The following is a 22,183-nucleotide window of genomic DNA, read 5'->3' as shown; positions in this document are numbered from 1 at the left end:
AATCTAAAGTTGAAGAAAACTTTTTATTTCATAAAGAAGTACCAACTGTCTTTGATGTTATGTGTCTGAATTGAAGAGTAAACCTACTTGTTTAAATGATTTGACAGTGGTAGTGCTCCATTTAAAAGCAATGATAAATAATAAGGAGTTTTTATTTGTTAACTTGTTTAAGTGGAGCCAGTGGTAACTTAAACTGTTCTTCTCATCCCTCATATGGGGCATTTTTCTTTAACAAAGAATAGTTTCAGTGAAACAATCTAGCAGAGAATTAAGCTCAGAACATTTTAAAATAATTGTCTTATTGATAAAGTTTGTACTTCCTTCCTCAAGTTTTTCTAAGCTTAAATATTGCATAGTTATGAGCTGTATGTACTATATTATGAATGATTATGTAAAGAGAACATACAGTAATGCACAGTCTTTAATTTGTGTATAATGGAATGCTATTTATAATGTAACACTATAAATAAGAAAGCAAATTTTATGAGAAAATTCAATATTAACTTTGTTTCTTGTTTAAATATATTATTAAGATAAAGGCACAAAAATAAAAGAAGCATATTACTGGGAAAAAATAGAGAATATAGCATGGTGCTTTACTAGGTTATTGAGGATAAAGAGAAATCCATGCAAACCTGGCAGGTCAATGTAAATACTTGAGAGATTTCCATCTCTGGTCAATTTGATGATGAATTTGATGACCACAATTAACATTTCTTTCACATAATTGAAAGCAAAATAGAATTTTCTGATTTTTAAGCCTCAGAATGTAAGAAGTAAAAGAGACCTCAGTGGTTACCCCGTTCAAGTTTGCATGCAGTCTGCATATGTAGCTATACATCCATGATACCTCCAACAAATTATCACCTCCTTAATTATCTACAGTAAAATGCAGTCTGCTACTCAAGTGGTAATTCATTCTAGTTTAAGAGATAGTTAATTGTTTTCCCTCTTTATTTTGAGCCTACTTTTTTTCTTCCTACAACTTTGTCCTCTTACTCATAATTATGTCTTATGGGCAATCATTTTCTATACAAATATTACTCAGAGCTATTTGGTGTGGATGTGATTTTTCTATATCAATAAAATATCTTTCAACCTAATACATTTTTCCTGAAACCTATGTACTACCTAAAACAAAAACTGGTTTCTGTTCATACTGCTAGTTACTATGAACACTAAGATAATTTGCATTTGCACTCTTCAATATCTCTTCATTTTCTTTTAATGAAACAATTTTGCCTTATTGTTCAGAAGAAAAATCCAAAGCAATGTTTTCTTTGACAGGACAAATCACAGAATGAAAATCCAACAAAGCTTTCTCATTACATAGCTATTATCATAAACTAATGTTCAGCTTGATTATGGAAAAATGTTAATCACTACCTGCATTTTTGTGGTGTCAATATCAAGAAAATAATGTCTGAAAATAAGAAAAAGCATGAAAATTTTTGTTTTCTTATTATTTTATTAGGGCAATTTTTAAATTGCCCTTGAATATGTTAGTTATTTCTCCTTATATTTTAAATAGTTGCAGCCCCGAGTGCAGAAATGATGTTTAATGTAATGAGGTTTCTCTTTCTAGAATGCAGCCTTGTTATAAAAATATGAATGATAGTCACAATGAATAGAATATGTTAATAATTACTCAGAGTAGTTAATTCTAAGTTTAATAATTAACATAAAATTGCAGAAAGGAACATGTAATCATGTGTCATGTGTATATAGTAAAGTGGCATTGCATAATCAGTCTAGAGGAAGTTAATGAGTGCCCATTTGAAATTCCTACTCATTTATGTTTATGCTTATTAGTATATAATAATTAATAAAGTAATCAGTGATAAGAAAATGGAGTAAGTGAATAGTTCCCCATATGTAAACCCCCAGTGATGACATTTTCTTTGAGAGAATGATTCTTACTTGTCATATTTTTAAGAGGCCAAGTTTAGTTTATCCATTTCAGTCACCAGAATTAACTTTTATGGAATGAATTCAGGACTCTAATTTGCTATTAAAAGAATTGAACATGTTTCTCATGTTTCAGTTTAAGCAAATACAGACAATAATGACTCAGTTATATAAAGAAAGAGATTCTTCCCTCTACCACTCTCTAGATTTTAATAATTTGTTATCTCATTTTGTTCTAATTATTACCTGCAGAAATTAAAACTAACAGTCATTTTCAATGTACATATTTAAGAAAAAGAATAGATTTAGATTTCCACATTCCACAGAATAGACTGTATCTCCCAATCAGCAACTCCCAAATCTTAGTAAAGTCACATACTAGAGGGTCATTTCTGACTCTGAGACAGCCCACTCCAGTTTGTTGTGGCGACAGATGACGTCTTACACTCCTCTGTGGACAGCCACACTGTAGATTTTAACCACCAGGCCTGGAGGTTGCATATACAACTGTCCCCCATATTCCGCTGAACAGAACTCAGTCCCCTATTCACAGTACAAAAATGTCTAGCTGGGTTCTCAGGAAGAGTCAATGAGATTTGGTGAACAGCATTGTTCTCTGCCACAGGACAATTTGAGGGCAATCATTTTCTTCCCTTATTTCTTTGTTATAGTTCAAAGTACAACTCTAGCACTGAGTGTTGTTACACCTTGGTTCCTCCTAGCCTCCTACTCCCCGTAAATGAGATCAAAGAAGATTCAGGATTACATAGGAGTTCCCTAAAGCAGAATGGTCTGCTGGCTCTCACATGAGCACCTATGTCTTTCTGAGCAACACCAAGATGATGACCACAATTAGTCCTCCATCAGTGTGCATATCCTCACCCCCAATATCCACATTTCTCACCCGGTGCTGGAGAGACAGCACCTACGGAGATTTCTATAGAACCACCTCTGTCTCAGACCCTGAAGAGATGGTTGTATCCCCACAAATGTCTTTCACTCTAGTTATCAATTTTCCTCTTCGTATTTTTGATCCCTACAATCTTTCCTCTCCACAGCAGCAACAGTGATTTTTGAAATTATACATGAGAGGTTATCACTGTAGCATAGCAGGGAAAGCTGGCATCCAATATGGGCGCTGTTTCCAGTCTGGAATGCTCCTCTTCCGATCCAGCTCCTTCAAACATACCTGCAAAATCAGCAGAAGGCGGCCCAAGTGCTTGGGCCCCTACTCCCATGTGGGAGACGCCGATGAACTCCTGGCTCCTGGATTTGGCTTGCCCCAGCTCCGACCATTGCAGTCTTTTCGGGAGTGAAGCAGTGGATGGTTAACCTCTCTCTCTCTCTCTCTCTCTCTCTCTCTCTCCTCCTTCCTCCCTCTCTCTCTCTCTTTCCTCTCTGGAACTTTGCCTTTCAAATAAATGAATAATCTTTTTTAAAAAAAGATATTATACATGAGATTTCATCACAAATTTGTTCAAAATTCTTAGAATTCTTCCAAATACTTTTAAAATGAGACTCAATCACTTTACTCTCACCTTCAAAGCCCCGTGCGATCTGAAGCTGAATACCTTTAAAAATACATACTTTATACTCCCCTACCCGATTACACCACCCTCTCCACAAAGTCTTCTCTGTCCTTTGAACAAAGCTTTTTCTCCTCTCGGGGCCTTGAATGTGTTCTCAGATCTCATTTCCTTGTATGTATCATCTCCTGTGAAAGGCCCCCAGTGACCATCCTGCTTAAAATAATTCTCATGACCCTACCCTATCTCAACCCCCTGTCTCAGTACATTTTCATGACGGAACTTATGGCTACTTGGAGTTACAGAACACATCCATGTGTTTACCTGTGAACTGTCTGAGGCCTCCACATAAATGTTATTTACATGACAGCAAGCTAATTCCTACTTTATCCCATTCACTGAATGTAACATATAGGTTCTGATATATAGAAGTCATTCGATAAGTTTGTAAAGAATGAATTAGCAGATGGACGAATAAGGAAATGATATTTTAATAGATTTTTAGAAGAATGGGTAAGATTTGGTCAAGTGATAACTAGGCATTCCAAGGCAAACAACCAGCAAACATATATTAACTAGAAAACAGATATTGGGACAATTATCTAAATAGAACAGTATTTCTGATATTCTTGACTAGTTTTCTAAGTTTACAAAACAAATGAAAATATATATTTTTAATTGCAATGTATTGATCTCTTATCTTTAGTTAAGCCAAGCTTCCTTTGAGTATTAATTTTCTGGCAAAGTCTTAAGTTTCTACTTTCAATATGTCCTGATCATTCACTATCATTATGCATTAGTCAATATACAATGCTAGCGATTACCTAGCACTATTTTGTAAATTTAAAGAAGATACAACTTGCAATGTTGTGAAGTTTCAAGGATTATAAAGTGTTATGTTTTACCATTATAAAATGTTGTCATTAATAATCTCATATTTTACAACAAAAAATAAGGATCAGTTGAACTTCATGTTTTATTACTCTAAATGTTTGATTATTTTTGAGTGATTATAATCTTTTTTCAGTATGGACATAAAAAGTATGTGTTATATACTCAAACTTTAGGAATGTTAAACAGCAATCATTGTAGTTGCTGAATTAAAGGTTGGAAAGATTTCATTTTCACTGTAACTCTAAAATAATAACAAACAAGTTTGATTTTACCCTCTTGGTGTGGTTGAGATATGGCCTTCACTTTAGTTTTGGAGTGTATAACATACTTTGTAATCAACTCTCTAAAATTGCAAACCACAGTTCTATCTCTGTCAGACAGTTTCATAATACTAAATTATACTATTCCTGGAAATTAAAAAGAATTTCTTGCCTTAGTATTATTTTCTGTGTTATGCTTGATTTTTCATGTTTTCTTTACAAATGAAATAAATGTTTCCTTCAACTTTTCTTTAATTACTGAATAGTTAATCCTGTTTAATGTAGGAATCCCACATATTTACATGCCTGCCTCCAACTTCAGAATGCGATCTTTATTGGCAGTGAATTCATCTGTCACAGTAAGTGCACTTGTATCATTTGTGCTGACTTTAGGGTAAGCTTAGCTACTATGGTTTATTGCTGCTAAAATTTTCCCCAATACATTAGGGACTGGTAGTGAATTTTAACTCATCAACATAAAGGCATGGATAGCCAAAGCTGCTGTTTGCGTGCTTTGGAAGACATCATCCATGCTTCAGTTGGTAACTTTTCAAGGTTACCGTCAAGACAATGGGCTTCAATTTATAATACACCAGCTACCACATTCTCACTGACTGCATGGGCCATCTACTTATAGATTGGCTTCTGCTGAACTATAATTCATTATGTCATGTTACAGCCTGCTTGTTGGAGTCTATTTTTTTTAAATATTTATTTATTTAGTTTATTTATTTATTTATTTGAGAGGTAGAATTACAAAGAGATGGAGAGCTAGAGAGAAAGGTCTTCCATCCATTGGTTCACTCCCCAGTTGGCCACAACGGCCGGAGATGAGCTGGTCTGAAGCCAGGAGCCAGGAGCCAGGAGCCAGGAGCTTCTTCTGGTTTTCCCACATGGGTGCAGGGGTCCAATGACATGGGCCATCTTCTAGTGCTTTCCCAGGCCATAGAGGAGAGCTGGATCAGAAGAGGAGCAGCTGAGACATGAGCTGGCACCCAACACCATAGGCAGAGGCTTAACCCACTAAGCCAAAGTGCTGGCCTTGTTGGATTCTTTTTGCTCTTTGAACTACAAAAGGTGGAATATACTTATAGGGCAATGTGAATGAGCATATCATAGCTTCCCTGAACTTTTATTTTTCACTGAAGACACAAGCATTCTCTTTGGCATTTATATCTCTGGTCAACCTCTGTGGCCTTCCAGTAAAACTGTTTGCCATCCTCTAGCATCCTTCATCAATACCTGAAGATTGATTTCTGACCTACTGTCCACCAGTGGAAGAGCTCTGTCCTGCTTCCTCTCACCAGACTCTGTGGATAAGGCTTCCTGTGAGCTTCATCCGCCTGCCTCCCTCAGCTCACCTGCTCTTTAACATTAGCACACGAATCACTTTGCCTATGAAGTCTGTGCAGGCTAAATGTTTTATCTTGGGTTACCTGATAACAATGAGAGTGAGTGAGACTGAAGGAGAGGAAATGGCACTGTTGGAAGAGGAAGAACCTGATACATTGCTTAGTCAGAACTGACTGAAATTAAAAAGAGAAAGTGACAGAGTTGTTACTGGTAAGACGAGCAATGTGCACTAATTCTCATTCAGCTTGTCAATCTAAAAATGCCCAAAAGAACTGAATGACAGAACAAATGACATGAAATAGAACAAATATGGGATAGTCTAATGTTTTGTCTGCATTGACTAGTTATAGTCTATTCTGTGTCAAATTGAATGAAAAATGATGCTGAGTTTTTATTTTCCAAGCTCAATAACTCTGACCCACCAGAACATGTGAAATACTTGTGAAATACAAAACAACAACAACAACAACAACAACAAAGCAGCTACCACCACAACAAAAACACCTATTTGACTAAAAAGTGGCTAAATCCATTGCTCTTTAAATACTGTTACAGTATGTTGCAGGAATGGAATCCCAAATGGGCACCAGTTTCACTTTTGTCTGCTCCACTTCCCATCCAGCTTCCTGATAAGGTGTCTGGGAAAGCAGCAGAGGATGACTCCAAATGCTTGGGCCCCTGTGCTTGTGTGGGAGACCCTGATGAAGCTCCTGACTCCTGGCTTCAGCCTGGGCCCAGCCCAAGCTACGGTGGCCATTTGAGGAGTGAACCAGCTAATGGAAGATTTCTCTCTCTCCACCTCTCCCTCCTTCTCTCCCTCTCTGTGCTTTTGCCTTTTAAATAAATAAATAAATCTTTAAAATATACACAACGTTTTTGAACAATGTAGAGTGACACAGAGAGAGGGTGAGACATGGAGGGAGATCTTCCTTTAGCTGATTCACTTCCCAAATGACCAAGATGGGCAGGGCTTGACCAGGCAGAAATCTGGAGTCCAGAGCTCCATCCAGGTCTCCCACATGGGCAGCAGAGGCCCAAATACTGGTCCATCTTCTCTGCTTTCCCTGGCATATTAACTGGGAGCTGGATTGGAAGCGGAGGAACCAGAACTCAAACTAGCATTCCGATATGGGATACTAGGATGGCAGCATTTACAGGTGGCAGCCTAACCACTATGCAACTCATACAATATGTTTAATCTCCTCTCCTGTATACAAAGACCTGTAAAGTGAACTCAAACCAGAATTACATTTGCCCTTTGATCTTAACCTCCATTCTAGCTGGTCAACCATGGTGATACCCCAAATCTCCAAATTTGGGGTATGGGACTCTCTCCAAGCTGGGTATGGGACTCCATACCCAACATTCTTTGAATCATGTCTGCATATTTCCCATTCTCCAGTATGCAGTTGCCTTGGCAAAGAACTACATAATTCTTTCTAAGAATGATTAGCAAAAACTCATGGTATATACATACAACATTTTTGCTCAAGGTAACCCACCCTACCCTTCCATCAATGAATCCTGAGTATCTGGCACAACTTATATTTGGCAACTGGGAAAGCAGTCATGATTTTCCATTTGCCTTCTGTTAACCTGCTCTTGACTGTTGTTCAAATATGTAAATCATGCGGCACCCTAGTCAGCTGTCCATTTGGTGATTTTTCCCTCATGGGAAAATCATGATCTGTTGTCACTCTGGCCTACTGTGGTGATTATTTCCATTTTGGTACTTATGATTAATTGCTGCTTATAAAGTCATTCCAGAATCCGTGTTTTCCTAGAGAGAACATAGAGAAAAGTTGATGGCTGCATTCCACACTCAAACCCTGACCTGCGGAGAACACTGACTTCGGTACAAGCAAGACTCTTGTACCCAACACTACTAACTCCTGGGGAATTCGCTGTGTGTGGATGCTTGAGCTAAACATTAAAGTCAGTATGGTATAAACATTTTTCCATAGAAACTTCTGCATTTGGACTTTGTGTACTCCTGCCCATCACAAAGTCCAGACTTCAACAAATTATGAGAGCCACCTCCTGGAGTCCTTTCTAAGATATTTAATCCTTATTAATGAGATTCTGAATATATTCTACTTCTTTTCCCATTTTAAAAGTGTCAAGACTGAGACCCGAACAGTCCCTGTTTGGCCAGATGCTACCATGAATATACTAATTAAGATTACTCCTACCTGACATACAATTTTGACCTATCACTTGAGGCTGCGCTGAGATCTGGCTTTGATTACAGCCTGTAGGCAGTGTGAGGGTAGCATAAGTGTCATATTGTGGGACACTTGCTTAATGTAAGGTTCATTGCAATGTCCAGGAAAGGAGGTGCTAAAGAACGTGTCCCATCCCATAGACAAGGTTCTCTATCATCAAGTTCATCTACCTATTGCTCCCATCCTAGATCTTAGTGTTTGAAAATTTTCTGTTTCAAAATTCCTAACTTTTTCATAGGAAAACAGCTAACACTGGAAATTTAGTGTTCTCTGGATTTAGGAACATGGAATAATACAGAAAGTATCTTTTAACATATAATAATATGGAGAGCATCTTTTAATCTAATATTGATGGCCCCTGACTTATGATGGTTTGACTTAATTTTTTTTTACTTTACAATGGTGCAAAAGGAAGATACATTCAGTAAAAATGCTATTTTGATTGTTAAACTTGGATGTTTGCCCAGGTTAGTGATATGAGCTGTGGTACTCTTGTGATACTGGACAGCCACAGGAGGCTGGAGCTCCCAGAAAGTCCCAAAATCGCAAGGGGAAACATGATACTCGCAGTGCAGTGTGCTGTTAAGCTGTGATGTTTGGTAGGTTAGGTGTGAGCAATGCATTTTCAATTTCGATGCATTTATCAGGATGTAACCCCACCATAAGCCCAGGAGCATCTGTTTCTGTAAAGATTTACTGTTGTCAATAGCAATTTCCCCATATTATAAATGTTATAAATAACATGGTCTTCATAATGATGATGATGTCACTTAATGCAGGCAGTTTTTGTTTTCAGGGAGCTAAGTAATCCAACTCCAAAGCTCTATCCGGCGGCACTGATTGTGTTGACCTTGGCTTTCTAGAAAGTAGAGCCTGAAACAAGACTAAAATGCTGACAATTCATCAAGAAGTTCAAGCACAGAACTCTCATCATTAAAGGGAACAAAATATGACTGAGTCCGGAAAGAGACAGGCAAGGGAATTGGAGAAGGTGTTCAAATATTGCGACCCTCAAATATTTTAAATGAGCTAGTAATACAATTTTGAAATATTTAGTTATTGATTCTATACTTTGTGTGTTCTCGATATTATTCAGATCTGAATCAATAGAGTTACGTATTGGATAGGTTATTTTCAATGCATTCTTTATAAAGTATTAACTAAAAGCTTATGTATACATGAAAGAAAATATCACGTTTAGAAAGGAAATATCTGGTACCTGATAAAAATACGATCTCTTCCAGGTTATCTACTTTAGAAACAGAAATAGTGCTTATGCAAATGAGAATGCAATCATTTTAAGCATGTCAAATTGTACTGTCAGGGAATGTCTATATTAATGATTTACTAAATATAAAACAGCAGCAGTATAAAATCAACAAAATAGGCAATTTAAAGCTGTTTCTGTCTTAAATGTCCCCCTTTTTTTTGCTCTTGTGCCAGATAGGTTGTCACTCCCCAATATGTACTCTATAGCAAATACCATATTGTTTTGTGTATCTTGTATGCTTCTCCGTAACTTGATGATCAGTTTTCAACTGCACCTTTACCTTAAATTGTAATAAGTATGTGCAATATTTTAATGAATGGACAAATGAAAACAATGGCTTATTTATCTCAAGTGCCTCCTGGTTCTCAGTACTGCTCTTTTTTACATTTCTCAATAATAATTCCTCACATATTCCTCAGGCACGTGGTTCCTTTCACTGTGATGTATCAAAATAGTCTCTCAAGAGAAGACTGGAGATTAGCTTTACTAAAATGTAAATGTGTTAAATCAGATTAAGGGTAACACACAAATAATGATCATTGATTTCTCAGTTTAAAATTCTCTTTCTAGAGTGGGCATTGTGATGTAGCCAGTTAAGCCACTGCTTAGGATGACTGCATCCAATAATAGAGGGCCTGAGATCAGGTCCCAGCTCTGCTTCCAAACCAGCTTCTTGTTGATACACCTGGGAGGCAGCAGCCAATGCCCCCTGTACTTGGGTTCCTGCAACCCCCATGGGAGTCCTGGATGGAGCTCTTAGTCCTAGCTTTGGCCTGGCCCAGCCCCAATAACCAAAGAAACCCTTTTTAAAAAAGAAATTTATTACTATTTCATAAACCTTGAATATGTAAAAAATGCACTGAATTACAGTTAAAAATTAGTTTTGAAATTATGGTTACATACAGCTCTGCATCTGAGTGCCTGCATACATGTGTGTGCTCACACACATTGGTATGTGGATGATATTAGCTTTTCCTTAAACTGCAGAATTAGAATGTTTCATGAAATTAATGGAAAGAGTATCCTAGAAAGAATAAAGGGAGGGCTGGATAAATTAAAGATTTTATCTTTAACCAAACTGGAGTAATTTGCTAAATTAACTTGTCTTAAAAAGACGCGTGCTGAGACATTGCAAAATAACGAAAAGATAAAAGGAAATTAGAGAATGTAATATGGCATATAAACAGCCATAGTTAGAAATAGGGAAGAAGGAGAATTCCATTGAGGAGGGGAGGCAAGCCTTACATAAATGTAAGTGACTAAATGTTTGTTATGAGAAAAGAAGTCTTATCATCTTTCAAAAGACATGTGGGAAAAAAATTTCGCATTCAAATTTTCTCCCATGCTCTATATAGGAAAAACAAAGACAAGATATACATGAAAGCTGAAAGCACATAAGTAGAATAAATGGTATTTCTCTTCCCCCAAGCCTGTCCAAATTTTCATATGATTAAATCTGTGCACAGTAAACAGATTTATTAGGTAACAGTTTAAAGTTCTTGCATTTTCAAATATTGCATCATGGCATTGGCACTGCTTGTTTACTAGTTTTGATCCAGAAACATCATTACAACTCTCCAGATTTAAATAAGTAGATAGCACTATTTATGGAAAATGGAATTGATATTCATGAATTGTATATGATAGAATAGACAGCTGAGTTATATTTTTATTCAAGTTTTTTTCTCTAAGAATTTAAGAGTGGATGAACATTGAAAAGCAAGTAATTAAAACTTGGTTTCCTAATGTCATAGCATGAAAAATATTCAGCCTTTGCCTTTATTCAGTAACCAGAAGATTATGTCTAGCATCTATCCCCTGAGTTTCTCAGAAAGGAACAATTAAAATAGTCATGATTGCATCACATCAGCACTTACTATTTACAAATATGTAAATTACAAATATGTTATATGTAAAAAGAAAGACACAGAGAGAAAACTCACATCTGCTGGTTCACTTCCAAATGCCAGCAATGGCCAGGGCAGGGCTGTGCCGGGCTTGGGCAGGAATTGAATCCAAGTTTCCCACATGGATTGCAGAGACCCAACTCTTTTAACCATCACCACTGCTTCCCAGGGTCTGCTTTAGCAGGAAGCTTGAGTCAGGAGCCAAAGCCAGACACCAAACTAAGGCACTCCCATGTAGGACACAGTCAATGTCACCACTTAGATGAAATACCCACTGCCCCCTACCTGCTATTTTTAATTAATAAATTAAACCTGTCTCTTATGCATTGATTAGAATGATCATTGTCTACAAATAAATGGAAGTACTGTTAAGGTTTCTCAAAAATACGTAATTTTACATATCTAAAAATTAGAAGAACAAAAGCAACCTTGGTGATTAAAAATAAAAATATTTGTGATGAGTTTAAAGCATGAAGACAGGAAAATGAGAAGCAATTTGTGTTAGTCCACAGAAGAATTAATTTAACACCTGCCCTTATTTCTAAACTAGTCAATCTAATGATTACATTTCCTCTCTGCCCTTTCCCTGATACTTCTTATGCAGAAATGTGTTGGTTCCGGGCAGTGTTCCTAAAAATCTCCTCATTCTTGTATATTTCCCCTGTGCAGGTATATTACAATGGCAGCTTCAGAAGACAATGACCAGGCTTTGCAGTTTAATGCTTTTTGTGACTCAAATAATGAGGATTTCAGTTAAAGGTGGTATCCTGGCATTATGGTAGGAAAGCTAACATGGCACTTTTGTTTGGGGCTGGCCTCCCACAAGAAAGCATATGAATTGAGTTATTGTTATGATGATATAAAATATCCCAGCTTTCCAGTCAAACATAATGGAATGTAGCTTCTGGAGTTCACATAGTCAGCATCTGCCAGGTTCTTATGATGAATAATGGATGACAAAGTCATATAGACAGAGTAGAAATTTATATGGAACACACACAAAAAAATGTGGAAAAATACCACACTCGTTGATATATCTCTGGAGGCAGTAGCTTTGGTGTCAGTAGGTCAGAAATTCCGTGATCACATGCAAACCCTGTAGAACACTCCCAAAGCTCACATTAGGGACATGCCATATGGGCAAGTTACTCACAATTTTTCAGTTTTATAACTTCTTTTTCAACCAACTTGAATAAGTTGGCAACTGTCATGCAGTTCCTACACTATTTCCTATACAATTTTGTATAATTTATTTAATTTTTTTCTTGACCTAATTTGCCCTAAGTTCATATCTGAGCAATATTAGGCAGGTTGAAATTCTCACCTTGAACAGAAAACATGAAGAGATATCATTCCAATAGTTTACACAACTCTGGCTTAACATATTGTTATGGGTTTTGATTGAATGTCCTAAAACTATGTTTAGATTCAAGCAGTAGATAGCTTTTTCCTTTCATTCATAATGGAAAATAGTCTTGTCTAGTCTCTTGTATATTCATTAAATTTTATATTATAAACTAACTGATTTGAGAGATTATCATCACTTCCAGCTGTTAGAGCAGCTGTAGTATGAACAGTGTAGTATAGGCAGGAGCAATCGTCACTTCTTCACAGAGGAGACAGGCAATTCATGTGGATGCTGAATGAGCTGCACAGAAGCTCCGTAGGTAGAGATGTGGATAGATAGAAAAATAAATGTGACCTCAGTGGTGGTGATGAGCATGTTATTGTCATGCCTTATTATAACTGAAAATGATATAGCATATTTTTTTTCTTTTGAATTGTTGTAGAAAAATCAGAGGGTTTCACATGGCTAGATCTTAGAATTCTCTGAATTCTGAATGTTCCAAAGAGTATCCATTACTATCAAATAAACTCAAAGTGGAGTAAGCTTTGTATAGCATCCTAGCGAGTTTCTACATTGGTAGGAAGAAGATAAGTGCATGAACCTCTGAATGTATGTGCATAGACTTGACAATGTGATTATCACCAGGGAAATGACTAAAATGCATTATATACGAAGTGCTTTAAGTGAATCATGACCTCTAACACATAAAGTAAGGGCTGTTCAGAAATTAAAAAAGTGAAAAATATTTCAAGTAATACCAAGAATCAGGCCTGGACTAAATACCATCTCTCTTAATCACTAAACATCCTGCCTCAAATGTGAAAGATGGCTCTTCTCCTCTTCTCTGTTGCAAAATTCTACACAGTAAATCTCACATTAACTTACCTTATAAGTACCTTGGATCACACAGTGCAAGGGTGTCAACGATACCCGATTGCAGTTAGAGTTCTGGCAGGTAACGAGCAATGGGAAAACTATATGCGCATCTCACTGGAGAAGGGCTGATGCAAATGATATCAACAAGCCTATTGGCGGGCGCCGCGGCTCACTAGGCTAATCCTCCACCTTGGGGCGCCGGCACACTGGGTTCTAGTCCAGGTCAGGGCGCCGGATTCTGTCCTGGTTGCCCCTCTTCCAGGCCAGCTCTCTGCTGTGGCCAGGGAGTGCAGTGGAGGATGGCCCAAGTGCTTGGGCCCTGCACCTCATGAGAGACCAGGATAAGTACCTGGCTCCCGCCATTGGATCAGTGCGGTGCGCTGGCCGCAGCAGGCTGGCTGCGGCGGCCATTGGAGGGTGAACCAACGGCAAAGGAAGACCTTTCTCTCTGTCTCTCTCTCTCACTGTCCACTCTGCCTGTCAAAAAAAAAAAAAAAAAAAGTGGAAAAAAAAAAAACCCACAAGCCTATAACAGCGACTTCTTTGCTCAGTCCCTGTATGCACCAGAGCTTCTAACCCATGGCTGTATGTTTTTATCAGCTGGCCTACCTAGAGAGGAGACAAAAACAATAACAACAATGACAGCAACAAAACTATGTCTGAGCCCCATTCCTATGGACGCTGCCTAGTAGGCACAGGGTATATCTGAGGAGAGGTATAACGTACAGCCTGCCTTAGGAACCAGAGGCATATGTCAGTTTATGTTTTCAAAATCAGCATAAAGGGAGGACAATGTCATTGCTGTGCCAAATTTTTGGAGGAAGAGAGATGAGGAGTCAAAAAGGAAGATGGTGGAGTCAGATGTTTTACTTTCACTGCCTTTAAGTTCTTCACAAGTCCTGTGTCTATATGGGTTATTTTTATATGCTCCTACTAAAGAATATCTTAGGTTAGGCAGAATAGCAATTGATCTGTTTTAGCATAGTACAAGAATAGTTGGTCAAAAAAATCATAGTTCAATTATCAGTGAATTCTATGAAATACATATCAGTTTCCTATGTCAGATTATGCAGAAAATATAACTGATAAATATATATATATATAAATTATGTGATTAAGTAAACTAATAAAAGGCTGTGGCTTACTTAATCCCTTATTGAAATTTATAATGTACAATAATTAAATGAAATAATTAAATTTATGATTCTGTGAAAATGTTTGAATGGTATATTTCCCGATAATTCAGCAGTGAAAGTCTTTTTACATGAGAGTTTACATCTATTATGAAGACTGTGTATGCAATGGAAAATATTATTCTAAATGTGATGCAGAAAACTGCTCAGGTAAAAACACTAACATTAGCAAAGATCATTATGTTGCATTTCATTGGAAACTTCTAAGTGATGATAGGATTCACCTAGTAGTCTCTAGTTCATGAATTAGGAATGAATGCTTGACACTTGCAGGATTTATTTAAGTATACTGTGAAAATCATTGATGACAATAAAAGTGTCACTCAACTATGAGTTCAATGGGATTGTCTTATGTTTTAAGAGACTGAAAACTGGATTTATATCTCAGATAAAAGACAGCACACCTTATACATTTTTTAAAGAGAATATTCTTGCTGTTACTCTCCTTGATCATCTGTTATTATTAGTGTAGCCACTGGACCAAAAAATGTATTTTACATTTTTTCCCATTCAACATAAATGAATGCTTTCTGTTGCTCACATTTCAGTTCATAATATAGCATTTTTACAATGAATTTTATGTCTACAATCAAAAGCATTGAATACCATACTGTTAAACTCTCACTTATAGGCATTAGTAACAGCAAAACCACTGAGATTGAATATTTAAATTTAATCAAGAATGTACAATGTCAATTTTCAGCTCAAACAATGTTTAGTAGATCCCTAGAACTGTTGAATTCATTTATAAATTCCTTCCCAAATTTTATCAAGACCTTCCACACAACAGTTCTAGATTGATTTTCTAGTGTCACTTCAAACATACTTCTTTCTCAGAGCCTACCATAACTCTGAAAGCATTTTGGCCCTTTTTCCTCTCTATTATCAATCTCTGCATTATTCTATAACTATTATAGAAGAGCCACTTCCTGTTTTAAAAGACTCTAACTTAATTTTTTGTAGTTTTGGCTTCCAAAACCACCATGTCCAGTATGTATTTTACATTTAATGAAAAAGAAGTTATTGTGACCCAAGTACATGACAATTTTCTGTAACCATTGATAATGAAAAGGCTATAATTGTGTCTTGAACTTGAACTCTAATTTTGTCTGTTCCCAAAATATGATTATGAGCTTGAATATATGTGTACCTGACAGAGTCGACATACTGACACCCAAGATTTCTCAAGAAATGTATGCTATGGCCTTACTCAAAATAATGCTTGCTTTCTGTGAAATGTTTAAAATTCTAGTGAATTTTTCTGTAAAATGTTAACTATAGAGAACAAAAACCATTCTTCGCTGTCTGAAGAGGAAGCTTTGTGTGACATAGCACACAACATCACTAGTTTGAATTGTTTACCTTAAAAGAAACCTGATTATTTACTAGTTAAATAGGAAAGCCATACCAGTACTGCTGGTCAAACGGCATGTATTTCCATTCAGTGTAAACATAAACATCTGCAAATTAATTTTTAGAATTAAGGAATATTGCATATGATAGTCTCCTGTTCCAGGTAATGACTTGAATTTATATTAGTTTATACATTAACAGCATAAATGGAAAAATGTCAAAGATGTTGCACTGCACTGATTTACTTTATCTTAATATTGTGTAGAATATGTCTGGCATATAATAGTTCATCGCTATTTTTTAGTTACACATTTTTATAACAATAGAATAATAAGTGTTTATTGTATCACTATAAAAGTAACTCAACTTATCATATTTATAAAATTATTCCACACACTTAAATATATATTTGTCATTCTAGCTTATTTTTGGTGCTATGTCTTACAACATAACATATACAATAAACATATTCTTCCCAGAATTTAACAAAATATATACAACAGGTGGTTTTATCGCATGAATATTGGTATCATATTGGATTAGCAAGATGTTGTAAGTGAGGAAATTTTGAGTTATAATTATAAACTAAAGCTGTACTGTTCACATAGAGTATTTTGGTAGTGAACTGGAGTACTGTTAAAATTATTTGGAAAAGAGAAGCAGCAGGATAGACTAGGACCTATTAATTTTATTATAAACTCTATTGAGGTATTATGACAAAGAGACAGAAAGTAGATTTATTCCAAAAAATTTATAAAATTCTTTAAGTTTATAATGGGAGAAATGCTCTGCTTTCAATTCAGTAAGCAATAGCATAACTGAAGGAAGTATAACTTTGGTTTAAGAAAATGGTAGAAAATATTTTAAAAATTGAAAGAAAATTATGAATTAATTTTCTACTGTATGATGAAAAACACATACAGTGCTGTTAACAAAGTGGCTTTATTTTCTAAATAAGATCACATAATATTTTTAATTGAGTTAATTATGACCACAGAATAAATGCCTCCCTCTCACGCCCAAGGCAATATACATCTTAGGATCAGAGTAAATATCCAGTGCACACAGTGTAATTTAAAATGCAAATAGTATTGTATTAAATACCAGTTATGCATCAATAGAAAGGGCTTTGGGGGAATTGTTTTGAAGACAGAATAAAATGATCTGTCTTATAGGGCATACCATCTATTTGCCTCGTAGTTTTCTAAAAGAAAATCAAATATTTTCAACCCAGCAATAATCTATACCTGGTATCCTTTTGCTTGAAAGTGTGTATTAACGCTTCAAATTTTATAGTATAGGAAAATGAGTCCTCCGATTCAGTGGTTGCCTGAATCAACAGATCCTTTAGAATAATGCAGCACCTGCCAGGCAGACCTCACTAGATATGTGTCTTGGTCAATTCTTTTGTCACATACATTTAAATTCGACAGACCAAACCCATCTGAGATAGGTTCTTTTCTTGCTATTTTAATGGATGTGTATTTTTATTTTTACGTGGGACTTCCTTTGTGTGACTCACCAAGAATAAACAAAGAAGGGACTCAGTAAGCCTTGTGTGTGAATATGAGAGGGACCTGCTCAGGTACTTTAATTTATTGTCAAAAAGAAAGATTCACTTCTGGTAATGCACAATGAGTCGTATCTGACTAACCTCTTCAAGGTTAACTCACATAAAGCAATTATTAACTCGAGACAAAATATAAAAATGAGCTATTTGGAGGCAGTTGACAGTGAACAAAGAGAGAAGAAATGATTGACCCTGGAAGGAAATGAAATGCATAAAGGAATATTTCAGATTACAATGTTTTCCAGCTCAGAGTACCCGCGAATCTTAATCAGGTGATGATGACTCAATCAGAAAGAGACATCTTATGGTTTATGGACTAAGTAACAGAATTTGGAGCAAAGAGAAAAGGGTGTGGAAATTAGTATGCATGTGGTTGAGGGCAGTGGTTAGAGTAGGAAACAAGGAAAAGAGGGAGACACAGAAAGAGTAACACAAAAATCATCTTATAAATTGGAAACTGAGTTCTGAATGCAAGAAGAATCCAAGGCTGGGCAGAAATTAAAAGCTGGAAGTCTTAAACAACAGACTAGAGAATTTCTCTACTGCCAAAACAGAGGAAATAGAATAGGAGTTTGAACACAAACATCTGAACTGCTTGCTAGAAAAAAAGCACCAGCATTCTTTTTTTTTTTTTTTTGAAGATTTATTTATTTATTTGAAAGGCAGAGTTACAGAGAGGCAGAGAGGAAAGAGAGGGAGAGAGAGGTCTTCCATCCATTGGTTCACTCCCCATATGGAGGCAATGGCTGGAGCTTGATCCATCAGAAGCCAAGATCCAGGAGCTTCTTCCAGGTATTTCAGATGAATGCAGGGGCTCAAGGACTTGGGCCATCTTCTACTACTTTCCCAGGCTATTAGCAGAGCCAGATCAGAAGAGGAGTAGCTTGGACACAAACTGGTGCCCATGCGGGATGCCAGCATTACAGGCGGCGGCTCTACCACTATGCCACCTCACTGGCTTTAAATCAGCATTTTTAAAAGAAGAAAATAGAATTCAGAGCTTTACAATGCATTAGCTCCAGTCTTCAGTATATGATAAAATTTTCTACACATGCAAGCAAACAGGCAAAAATGACCCTTGTCAGCAAAGAAAATGAAGCCTATTAAAATAGATTTTAATATGAGTCTTGGAATTAGCAGAAAAATTAGTAAAAAATTAATAAAAATACAGTAACAAAAATGGAACATATGGCAGAATATCAACAGACAACTGAATATCATACAAAAAATAAATTCCAAGATGAAATTAAAATATCTGAAATAAAAAGTTCACTAAACAGACAACAGAAAAGACAATCATTAGTTTCAGTGAATATTTAGAATATGTAGTATGTATTCATGGAAATGATGTATTATTTTTAAGAATATATATATGTGCATATATATATATATATGTTATTTATTTCAGAGGTAGAGTTATAGAGAGAGGAAGAGACAGAGAGAAAGGTCTTCCATCTGCTGGTTCACTACCCAGATGGCCACAGCAAGTGGATCTGGGCCAGTCTGAAGCCAGGAACCAGGAGCTTCTTCCAGGTCTTCCATGTGGGTGAAGGGGCCCAAGCACTTAGGCCATTTTCTACTGCTTTCCCAGGCCATAAGAAGAGAGCTAACTCGAACTGGCTCTGATATGGGGTGCTGACACCACAGACAGAGGCTTAACCTACGACACCACAGTGTCAGCCCCAGAAACGATCTATTCTAACTAAAAGAGTTTAAAAATATAATAAGATCTTTAGTTACTTACTGGCACACATGTAATTGAGATCCCAGAAGAAGAGGAGAAAGAGAATATTACATGATATTTCTGAAAAAAAAAAACCTTCTCAAACATAAATGTTTGAGAATTACACCGAGATATATTGTAATAATAAAGAAAAATAAACAATTCAAGGGATCAGCATCTTGATATTCTGGGGAACAATTTTTAGTCATAAATTCTACACCTACTAAAATTAACCACCACAAAATGAAGGCAAAATTGTGATCTCTAGAAATTCTATACTCTTGGGTTGGGAAGGCCAAGGCTAGGAGTCAGGAACTCCATCCTGGTGTCCTATACTCTGTTAATACAAAGCATAAAAATTATTTTAAAAGGGTAAGAAAGTGTATACTCATGGTTAAATATTTTAATACCTGCATTTAAATAATTTATAGAATAAGATGATAAGTCAGTGACAATATAAAGTATTGGATGTACAATGTCAAATGCCTTGACCTAATTGTAGTGTATTAAACACTAAAAAAACACAAAATATACATTTTTTTCTATACAGATAAAATATTCACCAATTTAATCTACATGAGTGGCATAAAACAAGACACAATAAATTTGAAAAGATTAAATGCTTATAGATGCTATCTGACTAAAAAAGTAATACACAAAGAAAGTCATCATGAAGAAATATTAATAAAAACCCCAAATAGCATATTTTTAAATAATACATGTCAAAGAAGAAATCACAAGAGAAATGAGAAAATATTTTGAACAGAAACATCATGAAAATATAATATGCCAGCATATGTAGAATGTGGCTTAATTGAAACTCAGAAGAAAACTTGACTCTTTCAATGCTTATCATGTAACAGAAGAAAGTCTCGACTCAGTGGTCAGTCTCTAAATCAGGTGTATGTGAGGTCCAGTACTGTGGTACGGTGGGTTAAGTTGCCACTTGTGATGTCAGCATCCCATACTGGAGTCCTGTGTAAGTCTTGGCGGCTCCACTTCCAATCCAGCTTCCTGTTAATGCATCTGGGAAAGAAGCAGAAGATGGCCAAAGTTCTTGGATTCCTGCCCCCACTGTGGGAGATGAGGATGGAGTTCCCAGCTCCTAGTTTGGCCTGGCCCAACCCCAGCCTCAGTCCCTGCCATTGCAGCCATTTGGGGAGTGAACTGGCAAATGGAAGATTCTCTTCATGTGTTTCCCTCTCTACCTTTCGCACTCTTTCAAAGAAGTAAATAAATACATCTTTGATTAATAAATTAGTGAAGGCTAGGAAACATTCCTAACCTAAAGTAGAAGGAAGAAAAACTTATAAAGAATTGAGTAGGAATCAAACAGAGCAAACAGTAGACCAAAATAATAAAACAAAATTGATCATTTGAAAAAACGTTAGTAAAATTGTAAATCTCTTACAATACTGATAAGAGAGACATAAATGTAACTTTTCAATATGAGGAAAATACACAGAAACTAGACAATAACAAGTTAAAAAGCAGAGCCAATGCTGTGGCACAGCAGATTAAGCCACCACCTGCAGCATCAGCATCCCACATGAGTGCCAGTTGGAATCCTGGCTGCTCCACTTCTGATCCAGCTCCCTGCTAATGCACCTGGGAAAGGAGTGGAAGATGGCCAAGACCTTGGACCCCTGTACCCACATGGGAGACCTGAATGAATCTCCTAGCTCTGGCTTTGACCTGACCTAGCCCTCCTAGCTCTGCCCTGGCCATTGTGGCCATTTGGGGATTGCACCAGTGAGTGGAAGATTCTCTCTCTCTCTCTCTCTCTCAAGCTTTGCTTTCAAATCAACAGATAAGGATTTTTTAAAAAGTTAAAAATATTATCTATTTTTTGGTAATAATTTTTTAAAACTAAAAAAATCATCAAATAACACAAATTAAGTAAAAAGGTTTTCTTTAACTGTTATTTATTTTATTAGAAAAGTAGATTTACATGGAGAGGATGAGAGAGAGAGACAGAGAGAAAGAGAGAAAGGGAGAGAGAGATCTTATATCCACTGGTTCACTCCTCAAGGAGCCACATGGCCAGGGATGAGCCAGGCTGAAACCAGGAACTAGGAGCTTCGTCTAGGTCTCCCACATCTTCCGTTGCTTTTCCCAGGCATATTAGCAGGAAGCTGGAACAGATGTGGAACAGCTGGTACACAATCTAGCACCCACCTGGTATTCTAGCATTGTAGACAGCAGCTTAACCCCACAATTCCAGCCCTTCAAATAAAATGTTTTAAGTGGACAATATACTCATTAAAGAAATTGAGTTTTCTTTAAGAAAGAGTCATTGCAAAATGTGATGGGAAATATATGTCCAGGCCTAGGTGGTTTTACTGGTGAATTCTGTAAAAACATTTATGAGATATTTAGTTCCAGGCTTACACAAATTTTTATAGATAGGGGAGTACTATAGAATACTATAGAATTATGTTAAACTTATTTTATGAGAATAACTAAACCTGATTAAAATAGAAGAAATAAAACTATAGACCAATATCCCTTCTGAATAAATTTTTAAAATCCTAAACAAAAGATTAACACATTGAATCCAAGCATAAAATATTTATAAATCAATTTAATTTTTCATAGCCAGAAGATAAAAAAGAAGCATATGATAATTTCAATAAATGCAGATGAACCATTTGACAAAGTATAACACTTAGGTGAAGAAGAGGATAGATAATGGCTTTTGTCTATTTCTTCTTTAAATTCTAAGTCTGCTTTATATCTATGGAAGCTACTTAACTATTGTATAATCCTTACAAATT

The sequence above is a fragment of the Oryctolagus cuniculus genome, chromosome 13, assembly GCF_964237555.1.
Source record: "Oryctolagus cuniculus chromosome 13, mOryCun1.1, whole genome shotgun sequence".
NCBI classification, from domain to species: Eukaryota; Metazoa; Chordata; class Mammalia; order Lagomorpha; family Leporidae; genus Oryctolagus; species Oryctolagus cuniculus.
This window is presented reverse-complemented; position numbering follows the sequence as displayed.